The sequence below is a fragment of the Mercenaria mercenaria genome, chromosome 16 (assembly GCF_021730395.1).
Source record: "Mercenaria mercenaria strain notata chromosome 16, MADL_Memer_1, whole genome shotgun sequence".
In the NCBI taxonomy this organism is placed as follows: domain Eukaryota; kingdom Metazoa; phylum Mollusca; class Bivalvia; order Venerida; family Veneridae; genus Mercenaria; species Mercenaria mercenaria.
In genome coordinates, this window is record NC_069376.1 from 7667379 (window position 1) to 7689166 (window position 21788).

Below are 21788 nucleotides of genomic sequence, written 5' to 3' on the forward strand. Positions count from 1 at the left end.
ATACAGAATAGATCTAAGCTGCGATATGACAGGCTATATATCAGATTTACAGAATAGATCTATGTTGCGATATGACAGGCTATATATCAGATATACAGAACAGATCTAAGTTGTGATATGACAGGCTATATATCAGATTTACAGCATAGATCTATGCTGCGATATGACAGGCTATATATCAGATATACAGAATAGATCTAAGCTGCGATATGACAGGCTATATATCAGATTTACAGCAAAACTAGCTTCAATATTGTCACTTGTTATTCGTAAATTTACTTTGGTTTGGAGATTATTTTGATCATGTGATTTCCCTCACGGTGCCTCACCTCTGCGGGTTTTAAACCCCGTTTAGCGTGTAAAATTCTTAATATGAGAAACCCACCGGAAGTTCGGTGGTTCTACCCGGTGCTAGCTTATACCTGTAACAATTACTTTAGGGGAACATGGGCTCTTCATCCATCTACGAAAGCTGGAAAATTCGACATGTGACCTCAACTTGTGTTTTGGTGATTTTAAACCGATGTTCTGGTAAATAATTTAAATATAGTCCCAATATCTACTATAGACATAGGGTTAAATAAATCTATAGAGGTCCAAAGTATTAAGTGTCAGAGAAAACGGCATATTTTGAAAGTGTCTCGTGCAATAAAATGTAGACAGATATTTACGTATGAATATATTACTCGTATGCTGAATCCCGTCCCTAGTGTTACTCATTTATGTCGAACACTGCTTAAAGTGTTACTCATTTATGTCGAACACTGCTTAAAGTGTTACTCATTTATGTCGAACACTGCTGTTCTCCAGTACTTTTGAAAAGGAATTTCCTATCATGACAGGGTTCCGAAATCACACACGGAGAATTACGGAAACACACGGAAATTGCCGATTGTAAATACGGGCAACTACCTTCAGTTAAAATTGTGACGGAACGCTCTTGATTCATAGAAACTCTGTATAATATTATACTGTACCATGTTCATGTCAAATCCATTAGTGTACGCCCAGGTGTGTAGGAAGAACTCGTACAATCAGTTTGCAAGATTCTTCGGATGATGATGAATGTTTTGGTTTCTTTAGTACTCTTCATTTTCTCGTGCTACTCATCTCTCTCATGATACACTCTCACCGTTGACACTCAGCAGTGCTGTAAAATATATAAACTCTTAAAACTAGACCGCCAATTACAAAATGACCAGGATGTAATTTATTTTAACTTACATCATTAGCTGAGATAATGAAAACAGCAGAACATCATTCAAACCATCTTATTAAACATGCCGCGTATTACCTGTACTACTGCAAACATTCTGCATCTACTCTAAAGTAAATGGAGTGAAAAAGAGAGGTGTTCCGAAATGATTAGAACGAGTTTTTTAAGGACCGTTCTAAATAAAACCTGGTGTAGAATCTAGATAGCATAGTCACGTGATTAATATTTACGACAACTGAAGGCAGGTTTTGGATTTTAAATTCAGTAGGACTGGGTACCAGTGTACCATTTTCTTCCGTAGACTACTCTAGAATATTTAAGAACACCGTTCAAAGAAATCTAATGACTTTGACCTAGTTGTCTACATTCCTAGTTTTATGCAAAACTTTTTCTCAATTTGGTGATATTCAACGTTTATTCTACATTTATCGATTTGAGACAACAGTTGTAACAAGATTTGTAGTTTATTCCAGGCTATGTTCCTTTTTAGGTACATTTATTAACGATAAATCGATTGCTACTTACATCCAAGCAGAACAGCAAATATTGAGAATATGTTTTCGCCGTTGTTATTTGGTGACACGTTTCCGAATCCTATTGACGTCAGTGACGTAAACGTAAAAGCTATGATGTAATACGCCTTTATGCTGGGTCAACTATCTGTAACGTTGGCAATGTTAGCTTCACTGATACTTCTGGCTACACTATGTAACCATCCTAGAATACCAGAAAAATGATAAAACTTTTCTATAAAACATAACTATGTTAAAAGCAGACGTCGCGATTACGTTTAAAAATCTTAGCGCCTTCAACAGTGCCTTTTTCTTGAAAAAAAAAAACCAAAAAACAATTGCCAACATTCAGATCAAGTTTCAGAGAAGTGAAATGTTAAAGATAAGTAAGTATTCACTAACAGATGCCAAACAATATTTATTACATTTCAAAAAGCGAGATATCCAAATTATAAATGATCTCACATTAATAATAAATTTTAGAAAGCAATTACGCCTTAAATGTTTAAAGATAAGAAAAATGAAATCAGTCCGCACGCAGAAGTATTCAATTGTTCGTTAACATAGTAATGACATATATCGGTGTGACGTTATCAACAAAAAGGGAAAACAATGATGTAAAGGTTGTGTCATTTTATAAAAGTACATATATTTCATTTCAACCAATAATTTGTCTTACACCTACATTTTTTGTAACAATACTGAATGAGGTTTTATAATTTCTGTCACAGTGTATTCAAAATACTTACTGAAAATTTTTTAGATTGCTTTTAAGTTAAGGTAATGGTGACGTAATGACACTCGGCACTTTCCGTCTAATAACGTATATTGCCGTTACGTAATTCGGCATTCTGCGGTCGTACATGTAGCTGAACGTGACTTTCCGTAATAACCGAAGAGTGCCCCGCATACAAAAATATACAATATTTCCCGATTATTATAACGGGATCCTTTACCCCAAACTTTAAATGTTTTATTCTCATTTTTTGGTGAAAGAAAACTACCAAAAAGTAAATGACTTTAAGGATATGACATAAAGTATTTTAAAGCTTTTAGGAAATTTGAATAAATTCAGATATTATTTTTAGGAACAATATATAGCTGAACCTTGTATCATATGTTAACACGACAAAGATGTTATATGCCGGGCGAATTATAACATATATTCTAATACGGCTAACAATGCTTTAATCATCACAACGATGTTATGTTGACGTTACGTCAACGTGATAATTAGCGCCATATACGCATCAAGAAATAGCGCTTTCAAATTTCATGAAATATTTTGCTTAATAACATGTTTTAAACGAAATGTCGCATTGAACAAATGTTTTGATTAATTATACACATACTGAATTAGTTATTCGCTGTGCTGAATAATTCGCAATAATTTTCGCTCAAACTGAATTCTGCCGCAAGACGTATTACCGTTTCCGGTCCTGGCGTGTTTTAACAAACATCATTAACATGTGTCTACTATTGGCGCCATGCTTGGGCGAAGAAACAGTTCCATCATATTTGATATAAATTTTACAATAAATAACATAATTTATTAGAATCGAAATAATTTATAGCAAATCAGTGCTTTATCACTATTTATACACTCTGGCAGGTTATACGTCGTCCGAAATAATTTCACTCGGGCTGCGCCCTCGTGGATTTATTACGCCCGACGTATAACCGCCCATCGTGTATAAATAGTGATAAAGCACTGTTTTGCTATGAATTATTTCTTAAATGAATTACTTACCTATGGCTTTTTTTCCAAGTGCAGTTTCTCCCAGTATGCAATGGCATAAAACATTCTTGTAAGCTAACCAGTGTCCTACTTGTGGGAGGGACAGGGTAAAAGGCAGACCACATACAGATAGAGTGACTGCAGACCACATACACAAAGAAGGGTTTTCCCTTATGCAGACCATATAGGTAAAGAAAGATATTGAAAAACGCAGACAACATAGAATATGAACAAAATAAAAATGAATGGGTTTAATTGCTAATTATGGCACATTAATTATGCAAACTGTTAAAAGTTATAGCTTTTACTCTTAATCTAATTACAGGGCTTCCATTAGGATTCAGTTTCATGGAGTCAGGACTGCCTAACATACAGATTTTGGAGTCCCTCTTAAATTTTCTTGGAGTCCTACATACTATCACTTTGTACAGTGACCTTCAATACCATCAAGGGTCACACATTAAACCGGAATCCACCTAAAAACCGGAATACACTGGAATACACTTTCTATAACCGGAATACACCTGTATTTTTTTAATTAAAGGTATTTTTAAAGGTTTTTTGATATAATTCAATCATATATATCATAAAAAATCAACATACCAAAGAAAATACAATACGTTCACGCAAAACGATTTTATAAGGGATTGAAATTTGGCGACCGCGCGGGAAATTACCATAACCGAAATACACCCGTATTTCTTCAACAAATGCTATTTTTGAAGTGGTTTATAACGAAATTCAAAAATATATATCATAAATAATTAATTTTCAAAATGAAATTAAAATACTTTTGCGCATTACGTTTTGTACATGATTGAAAATCGGCGAAGGCACTGGAAATTTGCGTATTCGTAAATGAATTTCCATGCCCTAAAATTCTCTAATGTACACCCGTATTTCTTAAATAAATCGTATTTTTAGGGTTTATGATAGAATTCAATCATATCTAAAATAAATAATTAATTTACAAAAGGAAATTAAAATGCGCATAACGTTTTATACGAGGTTGCAAATTTGTTGAGCGCACGGGAAATTTGCGCACTCGTGGATGAACCACAATCGCCATATGTTTGTTAGATTTTAACTTAGGTAGGTAAATTTCTTTCAAGTTTCGATTTTTTGGTTAAAATTATTTCAAAATAGTCTTTTTATGCTATAATATAATATTCCATTATGAAATATAGTGTAACCATATCAGCTTCTTTAGATTGTTATTAAAAGCGAATGTGCATAAACTGACAGGTAAATGTGTCAAACGATAACAGCGGATATCCTACCTCTATGACCTATTTGCCCGCAAGGAATTTACATTATTGTTTAAGAAGAATATCTTAAAAGTAAAGTGTCGTGTCAAAAATATACATGTACAAAGATGCATATAAATCCGCAACGACATGCCACATTTCTATTTACGTTCACGAGGTCACGTAACCTATTATGCCACACCAACAGAAATCTGTTTGCCAAAATTCGTTTTACTCCATTTATTTAAATTGCTGCCGATTTTTCATTATTTAAGATTTTTTCATTCTGTTCTTTGTACTTTCTGGTCAAAAGTCTGAATTTTATGGCCATAGTATGTATCATTTATTTACTTTTAGAAAGAAATAAGTAATTAATATCGCGCTGTTTGAAGTTTTACAAATAATTATGTGAAAATTCGACCGTTTTTATAGAATTTTCCCTACATTACTGTCGATATCTTATTAAAATCGTTATAGAATTCAAACTGTATTACTTCTTAAGCGGTGTTGAAAACTTGAAGCGATAATATTAAAAAATGAATGCACTATGCGCGTTTTTTGTACGTGTTGATTAACAAAAGTAACGTCGAGCGATGTAAATTAGATATTACGATAGGTCGCACGTGCTCGTGGAATGGAAAATTACCGGCATGATGTTTTGTATCTTTACGATTCCCGGGTAAATTCCAGTCAATCCAAATAATAAGTTTGTTGACGTTTTTCACGATGTAATTTCTGAATTTTGGTAAAGTTACGACGTAAAAACACTTTTCCTAAATTTCCGGAGTGGACTGGAATTAATAAAACTGATTTTAACAAAATAAGGAATTCTGTAAATGAAACACTGAAAAAGTATTTAAAGGAAGACTATGTTGATAAAGGAAAACGATTACGATACCCGAGACATTATGATCAAGACTTAGTGCATCCTGGAGAGAAGGAAGGAGGAATGAAAATGTTTAAATCTACAATACATCGCTGTTTTAGCAAAACATTGAATTAGTATTGATGCGTTAAAGTACATGAAAAATAAAAAAAATATACTGAATGTACCTGTTTTTCTTCAATTTTTCAATTTGCAATTATAACGACAAGTATGAAATTAAATAAAAGCTTATCATATTTAACTGCACTTACCTTGTCAGACATTATTTGTCGCATGTCGCATATGTGTGCTTACAAATATACTGATTAATTGATATAATCAATAGGTGTGATAATCCAATCAAACTCTATCAGGACTAATCAGCGGCACGTGTTTGTTTATATTCAAAGGATATTAATTGTGCTTTGGAAATAAGCGCAGTAAACGTTTTTATATTTATATATTAAACATAATATAATTCTTTTGAAAACTGATTTTTCGTAATTTATTTTCGTAAATTAAACATGAAGAAATAATTCAATTAGTTCCAATAATAAACATATGGCCGGTTCTTTCCAATCAGCGCGGTTTATGCACTGACGTGTGTTTTGTGTATAATTCATTTAAAAATTGAATATTGATATTTTTTCTTAATTAATTTTCTTTTTTATTTGTTAAACGAAATGCGAAATATGAAGAAATAATTAAATAATTTCCAATTATAAACATGTGACATGCCCTTTCCGATCATGTTATGTCCTTTCCGATCAGCGCGGTTTATGCCACTCGTATTTTGTCTATAATTCATTTAAAAATCAAAAAATGCTATTTTATCATTCATAGTTTATTTTCTTTTTTATCTGTTAAATGAAATATGAAGAAACAATTAGATAAGTTTCAGTAATAAACATGTGACATGCCCTTTCCGATCATGTTAAGCCCTTTCCGATCCGCGCGGTTTATGTCGGGACCTGTATTTTGTTTATGATTCATTTAAAATCGAATATTGATATTTTTTGTATTAAATTATTTTCTTATTATTTGAAGAAACAATTAAATAAATTTTAATAATCAACATTCCGGTATCTAGTCATAGCGACGTAAGCGTAAAACATGTCCGTAAGATCGTAAAGTTATAATCTCGTATACAGAATTAACTTTTAATAAACTTCTCTCAAATATTCATTCATATTTAATCTGATTGAACATGGTTCTACAACTTACAAAAAATGATAAAAAGTGTTTATTTAAGAGAATACTATTTATTTTTTAAAAAAAGGACGAGTGCATTTATGTATTGGAAACTTCCCGTGCGTTCGCCAAATCCAAATCTCGTATAAAATCGTTTTGCGTTAAAGTATTTTATTTTCCTTTTGTAAACTTATCATTTATATTATACACGAATGATTTCTGCAATAAACCCTACAAAAATACCATTTATTAATAAAATACGGGTGTATTTCGGTTATGGAAATTTCCCGCGCGGTCGCCGAACTTCATTCTCGTATAAAATCATTTTGCGTAAACGTATTTTATTTTCCTTTCGTATGTTAATTATTTATGATATATATGATTGAATTATATCAAAAACCCTTCAAAAATACCTTTAACTTAAAAAATACAGGTGTATTCCGGTTATGGAAAGTGTATTCCGGTGTATTCCGGTTTTTAGGTGGATTCCGGTTTAATGTGTGACCGTACCATCAACATAATCATCACCATCATCATCATAATCATTACTATCATCATCATAATAATTGGTTTAGAACAGTGCATAAAGTAATAGAATTTAGAGAAAAGGACCACTAGATTGATTAGAAAACATCTTATTTAACAAAAAATATTTTATTTTTTAAATTTATAGCAACAGTCAGCATTTTATTAAAATCAACAGACTTACTGTTGTTCAGCTACAAAACGAAAATCCACTTAAAAAAATCTGAAGTACATTTTACTTGGAGTAGAATTATGTCAAATTACGTCATTCACCTTGCAATACCCAACCAGTTAACTTTCATCCCACATCAAAGAAAATCAATAAAGGAAAATTTTGCCGACACTCCTTTTGATGTCAGCTGCCATGTGCTGGTCGAAATGTGTCAAAAATATCAGTTTTTAATAGGTCAGGAGACAAATTGAATGTGTTTTTTTTTTTCTTCTAAAAATAGTGTAAAAGAAGGATTTATCATTTATGAAAATCCAAAGTAAGTAGCAAATTTATTACCGGTCGGAAAAAAATGTATTAATTTAAACTGGATGTGAAATGTCATTTGCTAAAAGAATATAGTTACTTGCTGAGGTTTTTGTGCTGAAATTATATATTTTCCACAATTAAGTTACTTTGTCTTCCGACTTAGGAGCTTGTTTCACCAATTTAATCAAAGCCTTTTTGTTGTCTGCAATTAACGCCTTCTAAACATGTCAGCTGATCTGGATAACGGTTTATATTTACAGACGTTCTCTATAAGACACGATACTTTCACACTGTCACACACTTCGAACACTGCCGGCAGTTTTTATGAGACTGTCAATCATGAAGTGTTAAACCGCTTTGATTAGTTATGGGGCGGAGCTAGTCACGTCATTCTAGTAAAGTTACGTCACGGTGTATTGATTTTGTCGTCCTTGAAAATATCGGAAGTCCTTTGTATGCCTCTAAGATTGTGTATTGGCGTACGGACCATAATTTCTGGCGTATTTTACGCCGGGACGCCGCTTAACGGAAGCCCTGTAATTAACTGGGTACCTTTGAAATTAATAAGTTTAATTGGTTCAATTAATTAGAGATGAACTGTTTGAGTTTAATATGTTTGAAGACAAGATGTGTTTGATCTGTTTATGACATAAAACATGAAATAAATAGTGAAAAATAAATAAATAAACTCCATAATTAACTTGTTGTTGTTATTCACAGTAAATTTTAAATTGAAAAAATGAAGTAGAGCAAGTACATATCTTCTTAATATTTTTAAAGTAGTTCAAAATCTGTTATGATACTTGATGTATTACACTGATATTTTCATTGCGTTTTGAATATTGTCTGCTGCACAGTAAATGGGCCATTTTTTTTTTAGCTCACCTGTCACAAAGTGACAAGGTGAGCTTTTGTGATCGCGCGGCGTCCGTCGTCCGTGCGTGCGTGCGTGCGTGCGTGCGTCCGTAAACTTTTGCTTGTGACCACTCTAGAGGTCACATTTTTCATGGGATCTTTATGAAACTTGGTCAGAATGTTCACCTTGATGATATCTAGGTCAAGTTCGAAACTGGGTCACGTGCCATAAAAAACTAGGTCAGTAGGTCTAAAAATAGAAAAACCTTGTGACCTCTCTAGAGGCCATATATTTCACAAGATCTTCATGAAAATTGGTCAGAATGTTCATCTTGATGATATCTAGGTCAAGTCTGAAACTGGGTCACGTGGGGTCAAAAACTAGGTCAGTAGTTCTAAAAATAGAAAAACCTTGTGACCTCTCTAGAGGCCATATTTTTCATGAGATCTTCATGAATATTGGTCAGAATGTTCACCTTAATGATATCTAGGTCAAGTTCGAAACTGGGTCACGTGGGGTCAAAAACTAGGTCATTAGGTCTAAAAATAGAAAAACCTTGTGACCTCTCTAGAGGCCATATTTCTCAATGGATCTTCATGAAAATTGGTGAGAATGTTCAGCTTGATGATATCTAGGTCAAGTTCGAAACTGGGTCACGTGGGGGTAAAAACTAGGTCAGTAGATCTAAAAATAGAAAAACCTTGTGACCTCTCTAGAGGCCATATTTTTCATGAGATCTTCATGAATATTGGTCAGAATGTTCACCTTGATGATATCTAGGTCAAATTCGATACTGGGTCATGTGGGATCAAAAACTAGGTCATTACGTTTAAAAATAGAAAAACCTTGTGACCTCTCTAGAGGCCATATTTCTCAATGGATCTTCATGAAAATTGGTCAGAATGTTCATCTTGATGATATCTAGGTCAAGTTCGAAACTGGGTCACGTGCGGTCAAAAACTAGGTCAGTAGGTCTAAAAATAGAAAAACCTTGTGACCTCTCTAGAGGCCATATTTTTCAATGGATCTTCATGAAAATTGGTCAGAATGTTTACCTTGATGATATCTAGATCAAATTCGAAACTGGGTCACGTGGGGTTAAAAACTAGGTCAGTAGATCTAAAAATAGAAAAACCTTGTGACCTCTCTAGAGGCCATATTTTTCATGAGATCTTCATGAATATTGGTCAGAATGTTCAACTTGGTGATATCTAGGTCAGATTCGAAACTGGGTCACGTGGGGTCAAAAACTAGGTCAGTAGGTCTAAAAATAGAAAAACCTTGTGACCTCTCTAGAGGCCATATTTCCCAATGGATCTTCATGAAAATTGGTGAGAATGTTCAGCTTGATGATATCTAGGTCAGGTTCGTAACTGGGTCATGTGCGGTCAAAAACTAGGTCAGTAGGTCGAAAAATAAAAAAACCTTGTGACCTCTCTAGAGGCCATAATTTTCACGAGATCTTCATGAAAATTGGTGAGAATGTTCACCTTGATGATATCTAGGTCAAATTTAAAAGTGGGTCACGTGCCTTCAAAAACTAGGTCATTAGGTCAAATAATAGAAAAACCTTGTGACCTCTCTAGAGGCCATATTTTTCAATGGATCTTCATGAAAATTGGTCAGAATTTTTTATCTTGATGATATCTAGGTCACATGTGCTCAAAAACTAGGTCACTATGTCAAATAATAGAAATAACGACGTCATACTCAGTTCAACACTGGGTCATGTGGGGATAGGTGAGCGATTCAGGACCATCATGGTCCTCTTGTTTTTAAAAAGCATGTAATGCCCCATTTTTTAAAGAAAATGTTTCTAGAACCATTTGTTTGGTTTTATTAGCTCGACTATTCGAAGAATAAGTAGAGCTATCCTACTCACCACGGCGTCGGCGTCGGCGTCGGTGTCGGCGTCGGCGTCGGCGTCACACCTTGGTTAAGTTTTTCGTACCAGTCCACATTTTGACAAAGTCTTTTGAGGTAAAGCTTTGAAACTTTCCACACTTGTTTACCATCATCATGGCCAGTTATAGGCAAGAGCACATAACTCCATCAAGGATTTTGGCTGAATTATGGCCCCTTTTGACTTAGAAATCATGGTTAAGTTTTTCGTACCAGTTCATATTTTGACAAAGTCTTTTAAGATAAAGCTTTGAAACTTTCAACACTTGTTTACCATCACCATGGCCAGTTATAGGCAAGAGTACATAACTCCATTAGGGATTTTGGCTGAATTATGGCCCCTTTCGACTTAGAAATCTTGGTTAAGTTTTTCGTACCAGTTCATATTTAGACAAAGTCTTTTAAGATAAAGCTTTGAAACTTTCAACACTTGTTTACGATCACCATGGCCAGTTATAGGCAAGAGTACGTAACTCCATCAGGGATTTTGGCTGAATTATGGCCCCTTTCGACTTAGAAATCTTGGTTAAATTTTTCGTACCAGTTCATATTTAGACAAAGTCTTTTGAGATAAAGCTTTGAAACTTTCAACACTTGTTTACCATCACCATGTCCAGTTATACGCAAGAGCACATAACTCCATCAAGGATTTTGGCTGAATTATGGCCCTTTTTGACTTAGAAATCTGGGTTAATATTTCGTACTAGTTCATATTTTGACAAAGTCTTTTGAGATAAAGCTTTGAAACTTTCAACACCTGTTTACCATCACCATGTTCAGTTATAGGCAAGGGTACATAACTCCATCAAAGATTTTGGCTGAATTATGGCCCCTTTTGACTTAGAAATCTTGGTTAAGTTTTTCGTACCAGTTCATATTTTTTGTAAAGTGTTTGACATATGGCTTTTAAACTTTTATCACTTGTTAAGTATAATAGTCTCTATCTGTAGGAAAGAGAACATAACTCTGTAATCTATTTTGGCTGAATTATGGCCCTTTTTGGACTTTGAAATTGGTTCTGTTTTCATACAAGTCCATGTTTTGTCAAAACTATTTGACATATGGCTTTTAAACTTTGAACACTTGTTTATCATTATGATTTCCATCTGTAGGCAAGAGTACATAACTATTTTGGCTGAATTATGGCCCTTTTTGGACTTTGAAATTGGCTCATATATTGCCATTTAGTGCAAGACTTATCGAAATCAAAGTAATACAGGAACATTGTTTGTCTAATCTATTTATTTCTTTTGTCTGAATATCCGTGGAAATATTTTGACCCCATTCTTCAATCAATTCTTCGAATAGTCGAGCGCGCTGTCATCAGACAGCTCTTGTTTTTTTGACCTCATTACAAAGTAAATGTATCTGAAAGTGTTTTTTTTTTTCAGTTGGATCACCACAAAAGAAATACAGCCAAATTAGTACATGAAAATCACCAAGTTTGATCTTAATGCGTTAGCATCTGATTTTTAGCTCGACTATTCGAAGAATAAGTAGAGCTATCCTACTCACCACGGCGTCGGCGTCGGCGTCACACCTTGGTTAAGTTTTTCGTACCAGTCCACATTTTGACAAAGTCTTTTGAGATAAAGCTTTGAAACTTTCAACACTTATTTACCATCACCATGGCCAGGTATAGGCAAGAGTACATAACTCCATCAAGGATTTTGGCTGAATTATGGCCCCTTTTGACTTAGAAATCATGGTTAAGTTTTTCGTACCAGTTCATATTTTGACAAAGTCTTTTAAGATAAAGCTTTGAAACTTTCAACACTTGTTTACCATCACAATGGCCAGTTATAGGCAAGAGTACATAACTCCATCAAGGATTTTGGCTGAATTATGGCCCCTTTCGACTTAGAAATCTTGGTTAAGTTTTTCGTACCAGTTCATATTTTGACAAAGTCTTTTGAGATAAAGCTTTGAAACTTTCAACACTTGTTTACCATCACCATGTCCAGTTATAGGCAAGAGCACATAACTCCATCAAGGATTTTGGCTGAATTATGGCCCCTTTCGACTTAGAAATCTTGGTTAAGTTTTTCGTACCAGTTCATATTTTGACAAAGTCTTTTGAGATAAAGCTTTGAAACTTTCAACACTTGTTCACCATCACCATATCCAGTTATAGGCAAGAGTACATAACTCCATCAAGGATTTTGGCTGAATTATGGCCCCTTTTGACTTGGAAATCTTGGTAAAGTTTTCCGTAACAGTTCATATTTTTTGTAAAGTGTTTGACATATGGCTTTGAAACTTTTATCACTTGTTTAGTATAATAGTCTCTATCTGTAGGAAAGAGTACATAACTCTGTCATCTATTTTGGCTGAATTATTGCCCTTTCTGGACTTCGAAATTGGTTCTGTTTTCATACAAGTCCACGTTTTGTCAAAACTATTTGACATATGGCTTTTAAACTTTGAACACTTGTTTATCATTATGATTTCCATCTGTAGGCAAGAGTACATAACTATTTTGACTGAATTATGGCCCTTTTTGGACTTAGAAATTGGTTCATACATTGCCATTTAGTGCAAGACTTATCGAAATCAAAGAAATACAGGAACATTGTTTGTCTAATCTATTTATTTCTTTTGTCTGAATATCTGTGGAAATATTTTGACCCCATTCTTCAATCAATTCTTCGAATAGTCGAGCGCGCTGTCATGAGACAGCTCTTGTTTACTCCTTTTTCAAATTGAAAGTTCTATTTTCCAGTTGAACAAATCATTTAATATTTTTTACTGTTAAAAAGAAATTTTTATTACCTTTACATTGATATTTATAATAATTCAAGACATATAGTGCGGTAATTTTATTACTATAACTTTTCAAATAAAAAATGCTCTGCGTAATACCTGCAGATTTTTAAAAACCATTAAGTACTAAATTTTTATCACATTAAAGAGCTCTGAACATGAACTGAAAAATTTTCTGTCTCAATCAATCAAACTATATGTCCCTCCACATTAATTATTTAAATAGAAGAAGCAAAACTTGATTAAACACCGATTCTGATTCAGTTTTACATACTGATTATAAAAAAGGTGAAAAATGAGTAATATGCTATGTTTTAAAGAAAATAACTACTAATGTGTAAAGGTTGTCTGTAACATCCGTCTAAGCATGGCAGCTAATAAATTGTATATCTACTTTATTTCAAAGGCTAAATGAACATTGTTTAATTGTTTAACTTATATTTACAAAACTAGGAGAAAATACATCAAAATGATAACTATTTTGTGGTCATAATATCTCATTTAAAAAACAAAACAACATTTAGGAATTTAAAAACAAATTTAAAAAAAAATGCATTTTTAGGAGGTGCGGGGTTGGCGGGGGGGGGGGGGGGGGGGGGGGTCTTTCCTATCAATTTTAACATTTTAGTCAATAAATAAGGCGAAAAAAAATCAAATTTCTCGGGGGGGGGGGGCCAGAAAAAGTTGCAGATTAATAGGTGTTAATAACACCTTATCAATTAGTTATAAAAACATTGAACTTCAGGGGCATGAACTAATAAACAAGTTAATCCCCACTCATAAAATTGAGGTCAAATGACCTTTTTTATTACCAAATTGGATTATGTATGGTTAACAATAAATGGACCCTGACCTTGCTCCTGTAAAGACAATATTAAAATCCTAATGAGCTTTGATTAGACAAATGGGTCATATCTCACCAAAGGAGGGGGAGGAGCTACCTGTCAGAATATGCAAATTAGAAAAGTGACCATTTAATGCTAAGAGCCTATAAATTCATATGTTTGAAAAAACAGTATTGTTAAAGTTCTAAAACATGGACCAACAAGCTAAAAGAGAAAAAAGAGACGTCAGAGAGAAAAACTTTAACGAAATAAGATATTGTATTGAAATTTGAAAATTAACTTAATTTTTTAGTAATATTTGTAATTGAATTCTATATTAATTCATGTATTTCTGAACAAAATTATTACTCTACATTAAAAGTTCAGTACTGCAGAGTAAATAAAATCATTAAAAAAACAAACATATATATTGGCGAGGCTAGATGTGATTTATGTCACTGGCAATGTGATTATTTATGTAGATCAAAGCTTTATAAAAAGCTAAATCTGATGTACTGTATACCTATGCATTTGCTTATGAAAAACATCGAAAAACAATGTTCTATAACATTCGTCCCCACCCCTCACCCCCATTCTTCATAGTGATTTGTGTGTTATTTTGAAATATATTTGCAACTTATTGACTAACAAATGAAATGTTTATATTAAAGATGTGTCTGTTCCTTTCTTTTAAAGCTGTTTTGGTAAACATCCCTTTGTGTTTATGTTTGATATTGAAAACCTAAAATTTTATACTTTCTTCTTTCTGAAATCTTGGGATTCAACAAGTGAAAAAAAAATATTAGATATAATATCAGAAATATTTCTGTATCATTTGTTAAGGAGAACCCATATAACAACAAAAATAAGAAATTGACATCTAAACAGCAGAAACCCTCTTCAGAATATAACATTTAATATGTGTATGTAACATATCTGTCCCCTTGCTCGACTGCCCGGGGAAAAACTAAAAAAGAAAAGAAATAATAACTAAAAAGTTATATTTTCTTTACTTGAATTACAATATAGACATACTACAGCCTTAAAATATATCATACCGCTGCTTTTCTATGCAGTCTTATAACTCTATTTCTTATTTTTTACGGCAATATGCCTTCTTCAAAGAAACCGTTTTGACAATTAATAGATGTAGCTAAAACAAGTTTTGTGCAAAATCATTTTTTCTCTGAATATGGCATATTGCTGAAAAATGCAGGAAACAGAGTTAAAAAATATCAAGTGATTTATTTTCCTCTGCATAGGAGTCAAAAATAGTTTTAAAGGTACTGTAGTCAATTCTGACATTTTCGAAATATTTACTTATTTAATTCGTGAAAATAATTTAATACAATGAATCTGAATTAAAAAGCACAGTATTGAAATAAATGCGAATTGATCAAGTTAGTAGTGATGGATAGATTGTTTTTTGGGGAGACAATCAAAATCCCCTTAATCAAAATCCCCTTCGCTGAAAAATGACAGGGTGTTACAAAATCCCCTTCATACTTTTGCAGGGGGTATCATAATCCCCTCTGTGATTTTTACTTATTTCATTAAGTTCAAATACATCTATATACAATTTAAAAGTCTATTGCATAAAACACGTAAATACAATGCCTTTAGCAAACATAATATAATTTGGAGCACTGATATCTATATATCTATAATGAAAATCACAGAGGGGATTATGATACCCCCTGCAAAAGTATGAAGGGGATTTTGTAACACCCAGTTATTTTTCAGTGGAGGGGATTTTGATCAAGGGGATTTTGATATACACTCTGTTTTTTGTTTTTTTTTTGATATTGAAAATTTATACTTTTACAACTTCAAATGCATAAAAATAGTAGATCTATATTAAAATTATTTAAATCAAAATAATTGGGAATATTAATTCTAATTCAAATGTTTTAATTATTAATTAAGTGTGCTTTATAAAAGAATGACATAGTGTCAGTTTTTCACACCTTAACACATCCTATGTTGTCTGCGTTTTCCAATATCCTTCTTTACCTATCTGGTCTGCATAAGAGAAAACCCTTCTTTGTGTATGTGGTCTGCAGTCACCCTATCTGTATGTGGTCTGCGTTTTACCCTGTCCCCTTGTGGGATTAATACCATAAACAAAAGTAGTACGACAGCACCATACTCTGTATATTGTCCAATGCGCCTTATCACAGGAAGTGAGCGTAGTAATCTTGATGTCTTTAAATATTGCTTTCGTCATTAAGGGTGTGATCAAAATGTTTGTTAAAATGTTCGTTGTATGCATCAAAGAATTGTCTACATCAGTTCCTTTTTTTTTTCAAATATCTTTCATCGTAATATTAACATGCGGATGTGTTTTAATTCTACGGAGGAAAGTTTGCTTAAACATTTTTATACGCCCGAAGGGACGTATTATGTTATGACGCTGGTGTCCGTCTGTCCGTTAGCAATTTCGTGTCCGCTCTGTAACTCTTGAACCCCTTGAAGGATTTCAAGGAAACTTTACACAAATGTTCACCACACCGAGACGATGTGCAGACCGCATGTTTTGGATGTCTCACTTCAAGGTCAAGGTCACACTTAGGAGTCAAAGGTCATATCAGTTTGTTTCGTGTCCGCTCTGTAACTCTTGAACCCCTTGAAGGATTTCAAAGAAACTTGACACCAATGTTCACCACACCAAGACGACGTGCAGAGTGCATGTTCCGGATGACTTGCTTCAAGGTCAAGGTCACACTTAGGGGTCAAAAGTCATATCAGTTTGTTTCGTGTCCGCTCTGTAACTCTTAAACTGCTGGAAGGATTTCAAAGAAACTTGGCAGAAATGTTCAGCACGTTGTAACGATGTGCAGAGCGCATGTTCCGGGTGACTCGCTTCAAGGTCAAGGTCACACTTAAGGGTCAAAGGTCATATATGACTTTGCTTTGTGTATATTGCTCTGCATTGCAGTGGTCTTGTTTTTATTTGGCAGATCTCTTTTTTGTACTTAAAATATTTTTTTTTTTTAATTACTTCCCTTTTATGTTACTATAAATAGCTTATTTTGAAACTTTTTTATTATTGGCCGTAGGGAAAAACCGAGACCACTTTTCTGTGGTACAACATGGATGGTACCTCCAATTTTAAGGTGTATTTTTACATACCTATACCTGATAAGGATTTTTTTGTAGACTTTGATTTTTTTTTGTGGACTTAGATTTGTTTTTTGAAGTTTTCCTTTTGTTGTTCCAGTCCTTTGGGGCTACAACAGTCAAGTTCTTAAAATTTTGCTCCAATCCTATGATGTAAGCCTTCGGGCGTATATTGCCCCGCGTGGCGGCGCTCTTGTTAAGTATGTTACACCGCTTTCCTGCAAAACAGCTGTTATATACAGCGAGTTACTTCAAGGAATCCTCTTGCTGTACAACAAACTAAACACTTTCGACTCTCAGGGAAAAAACGAGAGGGATTCATGACAAAAGGAAGGACACGGAAAGGCATATTACGTTTGAGTTCTGATTTTTTTCTATATATAAATTAATTAGGATGAACGGAACAGTTTTAGATTGGACAAAGAAATGTGTACTTTGAAGGAACTCTCCAGGTCACGTGATTATCCGCATTGTGTTTACTAATGATTGTTCCGGAAATCCAACTGACAACACAAACTTACTGAACGGTATCCAATGTCAAGGGTAGGGCCTCTTCTTGTACGTGACAAATGTAAAGTTGCTGGCAAATTCAATAGATCCGTACTGACACTCGGTTATTTCCGTACAGTAACGTATTTTCCGTAAAGAGATTTCGGCCTTCTGCTGATGGTTGCTCGTATAAACTACGTAAGCAGCCGAATGATGCCGAAATAGCATTCGGAGAATACGGAATCGAGCGACAATTGCCGAATGTCATCACGTGTCTATTACCTTAATCACGCAGATGGCGCTACTTGCTAGAGAAGTACTGCAACAAGATATACTCATTTTGCCATTTTATTTTAACGTTACGTTTCTTAAACTATCATGGTCCAATAATTGTCTGTCTTATTATAACTACTGTTATTTTTTATTTCATTTTTATGATATAGTGTGTGTTCAGTTGTCAGTATTTGACAGCAGTTGAGTTCGACAACAAAAATAACAAATGCTTTCATTTTGTCGGTGAGGTTATAATAAAGGGATAACGCATGTTTTTCCTGTTATAACATCTGCCGAGGTATTGTAATTGCCTAACCCCGATAAATCTTTGAAAACTGACAAATCTCTTGTTTCCAGCGTTTCCAGAAAACAAAATCTACAAGAGAAAACATTTCAGATTCGTGAAATATGTTATATGAAATAATGTAAGAATAAAAGTAATGTCGATGAAATTACATTTTATAGAATTTTGAAAAAATGGTCTGAAGTTACTTCGAACCTGTAGTAACGTGTGTGAAAGTCAGAAAAACTTTCTACTTCACCACCGTGTCATTTGGCTTACTTAATATATCTTATTAGAAAGAAAAGATATATTTGAGCCACGCCATGAGAAAACCAACATAGTAGCTTTGCATCCGCGCGATCTGGTCATGATCCGTGCTGTTCGCTTACGTTTTTCTAATTGCAAAATGCTTTGAAAGCGAACAGCATTGATCCTGACCAGACTGCGCGGATGCGCAGGCTGTTTTGGATCCATGCTGGTCGCAAAACTACTATGTTTGTTTTCTCATGGCGCGGCTCATTTTTAGAATGTGAATATTGCGTAAACAAACGAAAACACCCGAAAATATTGGAGAAAATTTATAAGTGCCAGTCAATATCAACTGTAATTATGAAGATACTTTAATCTTATTCATTTTCTTTGTTTGCTGCTGTGTATAAGATTAATATTAAGATGTTTTTATTTAAAACACTCAGTGTGTACACTGCAAATATATAAACAATATTTTATACAAATAATTCATTCTAACATAGTCATCGATGATACATGGCATAAAATAATCAGAGGACAACAAGATATCCTTGGGATAACCTCACAATTTTATGCAATGTATGTTTTTGACATCACAGAAAATGACGTGACTCGACCTTCAGCTATTTCCGGACGTAAAGAAAATGAAAGTAGACATGCCAAACTTGAAAACGAAAGTCGCCTATGGATTGGTCGATAGTTAGGGGCCACGCGCAGGGGTCATCCCGTCAATATGTATGTATACGGAAGCATAAAAGGGCCATCAGACGCTAATACGATTAATTACGTTACAGCTGCGGAAAGGTTATTAATTAAATGTACTAAAGAATCTGGTGGCGTTTACGGATCTATATTTCACACCACCTCCTAATTAGGATTACCGCGAACAATGCGAGAACGAGAAGGTACAACTTCAATGTCAAAGAAACATCATAGAGAAACAAACAGTTGATAGATTTGTGAACAATTAGTACATAATTTGAATGAAGAAGATTACCCTCCTTCGATAATGCAAACAAGCGCCGTAAACAAGACCGTAAAACTCCACTTCCGGTTCCGGTATTACATATAGAGCGTATCGAGCTGCGTGATTCGGCTATACTCAATTCTATCCGGGAATAAACGCTCAAGGTCGTTTTGATGAAATGTTTTGTATTAAAAGATCATGTTATGATGTATTGAAAAATGAAATAAAATACTAGGTCACCAGCTTTGTTTTAATTTATATTGCCCCTAGATATATTGCTATTTTAAAGGTGCAAAATAAAGACAAATGAATAGACATAAATCTTAAAAAAAGACTACACATTTTGTAATATAGTACTAAACATTATGATAGCCGTGCAATATTCCCTTGAAATCAACACAAGAACAGAGAAACAAATGATTGTTTCTATATTTTCTTAGACTGACATGGGGGTCATTTTGTCCTACTTTCATGTTTATCGTTTTTCCGTAATCGGTCGGAAATTCTTCGGGATCACGTGATCTTAAAATTGTTTCAAACGAATATCCGTTTAAAGGGCTATATTCAAAGACAATACTCCAACACCACTCATTGAGTACACTCAAATAAATTGCCTAACGGTCACGTTTTTACTCAGGAAAGATTCCATTGGTATTCATAAAGGTGAGTGACAGTCGAGTCAACTCCCAAGAGTGAGCGACTGTTCAGGGAGGTCCTGGGGACCCTTGAGTGTTTCTCAAGGTCTCATAATGTAAGTTTAAATGATGAATTTACAATATTTATTTAATTTGAAGGTAAGATAACAGTGTCATGTTAAAGCGGAAGTTCATATTTGTGCAAGGTATTTCCAAAAATATATTATGTTCTTTTTTAATACATGTTGTTGAGGACGACGAAAACGCAAAAAGACACAACAAATTAAAAGACTGTTTAATTAATAAAACGGTTAAAATATATATAGGAAATCAAATATGCGTCTTCGAAACCTAGCCAAACGGGGCTCATCAGTCACTCCCAGAAACACGCGTCGACTACTAGTAATAAATAAATTGCACTGCTGACAGCAGTATTTACATCTCACAAGCCTAGATATCGGTTAATCCATACTGAAAAATATAAACAAACCGTCAAATTAAATGTCATGAAGAACCTATCATTATTGAATCTCATTGTTTAAATCACAACGGAAACAGTTATTTTATAAAAAGATATGAGCCGCGCCATGAGAAAACCAACATAGTGCGTTTGCAGTCTGGTCAAGATCCATGCTGTTCGCTTTCAAAGCCTATAGCAATTAGAGAAACTATTAGCGAACAGTATGGATCATGACCAGACTGCGCCGATCCGCAGGTTGGTCTGGATCCATGCTGGTCGCAAACGCACTATGTTGGTTTTCTTATGGTGCGGCTCAATTATGTTTTTAGTAATTGAAATTTAAAAACATACGCGGGCTGGCATGCGGTAAACATCAGCACTTAAAAATTCAGTTGTTTAAATAAATTTCAATTTCATCGGAAATTAAACTCTGTATTTCTAAGTATAAATTAAATTTTACTAATGCAGATGAGTAGACTGGCTGATGGACGGACGAACGGACGGAAGGACGTATTATAAAACAAATAGACGAACGGACGGACGGATAATCATACAGACGAGCAATAAGATGACAACTTCCAACTACAAAAATAATGATCAGCACTTTTGCACATCTTTGATGTTATTGTCATATAAACCGTTATAATCCTCTAAATCCATTGTGTACAATGAAACCATTACTCGAGCTGTCCTTCCGAAAGTTAAGATTGAGTGGAATTTATGAATATGACTTTCGAACTCCACTCACACTCCCGTAAGGTCTACTCGAGGTCCACTTGAGTGATACTTACCCAAGTTTGAGTCAAGTGTGAGTTTGAGTAACGACTATGAATATAGCCCAAAGACTCGCGACAAAATAACTGTATTTCCATGATGGTAATTATACACGACTTGCACGAAAAATATGAAATGTACAAACTTTATGCTTAAAATTGACAGTGACATATATTAGGCCAATACAATGTGTTTAATGTCTAAAATCTTATTAAATTAATGTAGCCATATGTACATAAATCAGTGTATTTAGGTAAATTTCAATCACATTTTGTTTCGGCAGTGTAAGACAGTTATTCATTTATATTCTTAAAACTATACTGAAAAGAGATTAACTGAAAAAGTTTGCAGACGAAGTTGTAAAAACACTTTTATTCGGGAAGGGCCTGAATTGTCCTCCCGCAAACTTGTAGTATAGCTG

General features: G+C 34.0%; 1 long non-coding RNA gene across 1 annotated transcript; it reads right to left on the reverse strand.

The window, feature by feature from the left end:
• Positions 1–983: 983 nt before the first annotated feature.
• Positions 984–3565, reverse strand: LOC123543927 (uncharacterized). Its single transcript, XR_008367660.1, has 3 exons — positions 3479–3565; positions 1742–1933; positions 984–1150 (listed from the first exon to the last, which is right to left on the reverse strand). It is a non-coding gene; the product is annotated as an uncharacterized LOC123543927 (long non-coding RNA).
• Between the last annotated feature and the right edge of the window lie 18223 nt (positions 3566–21788).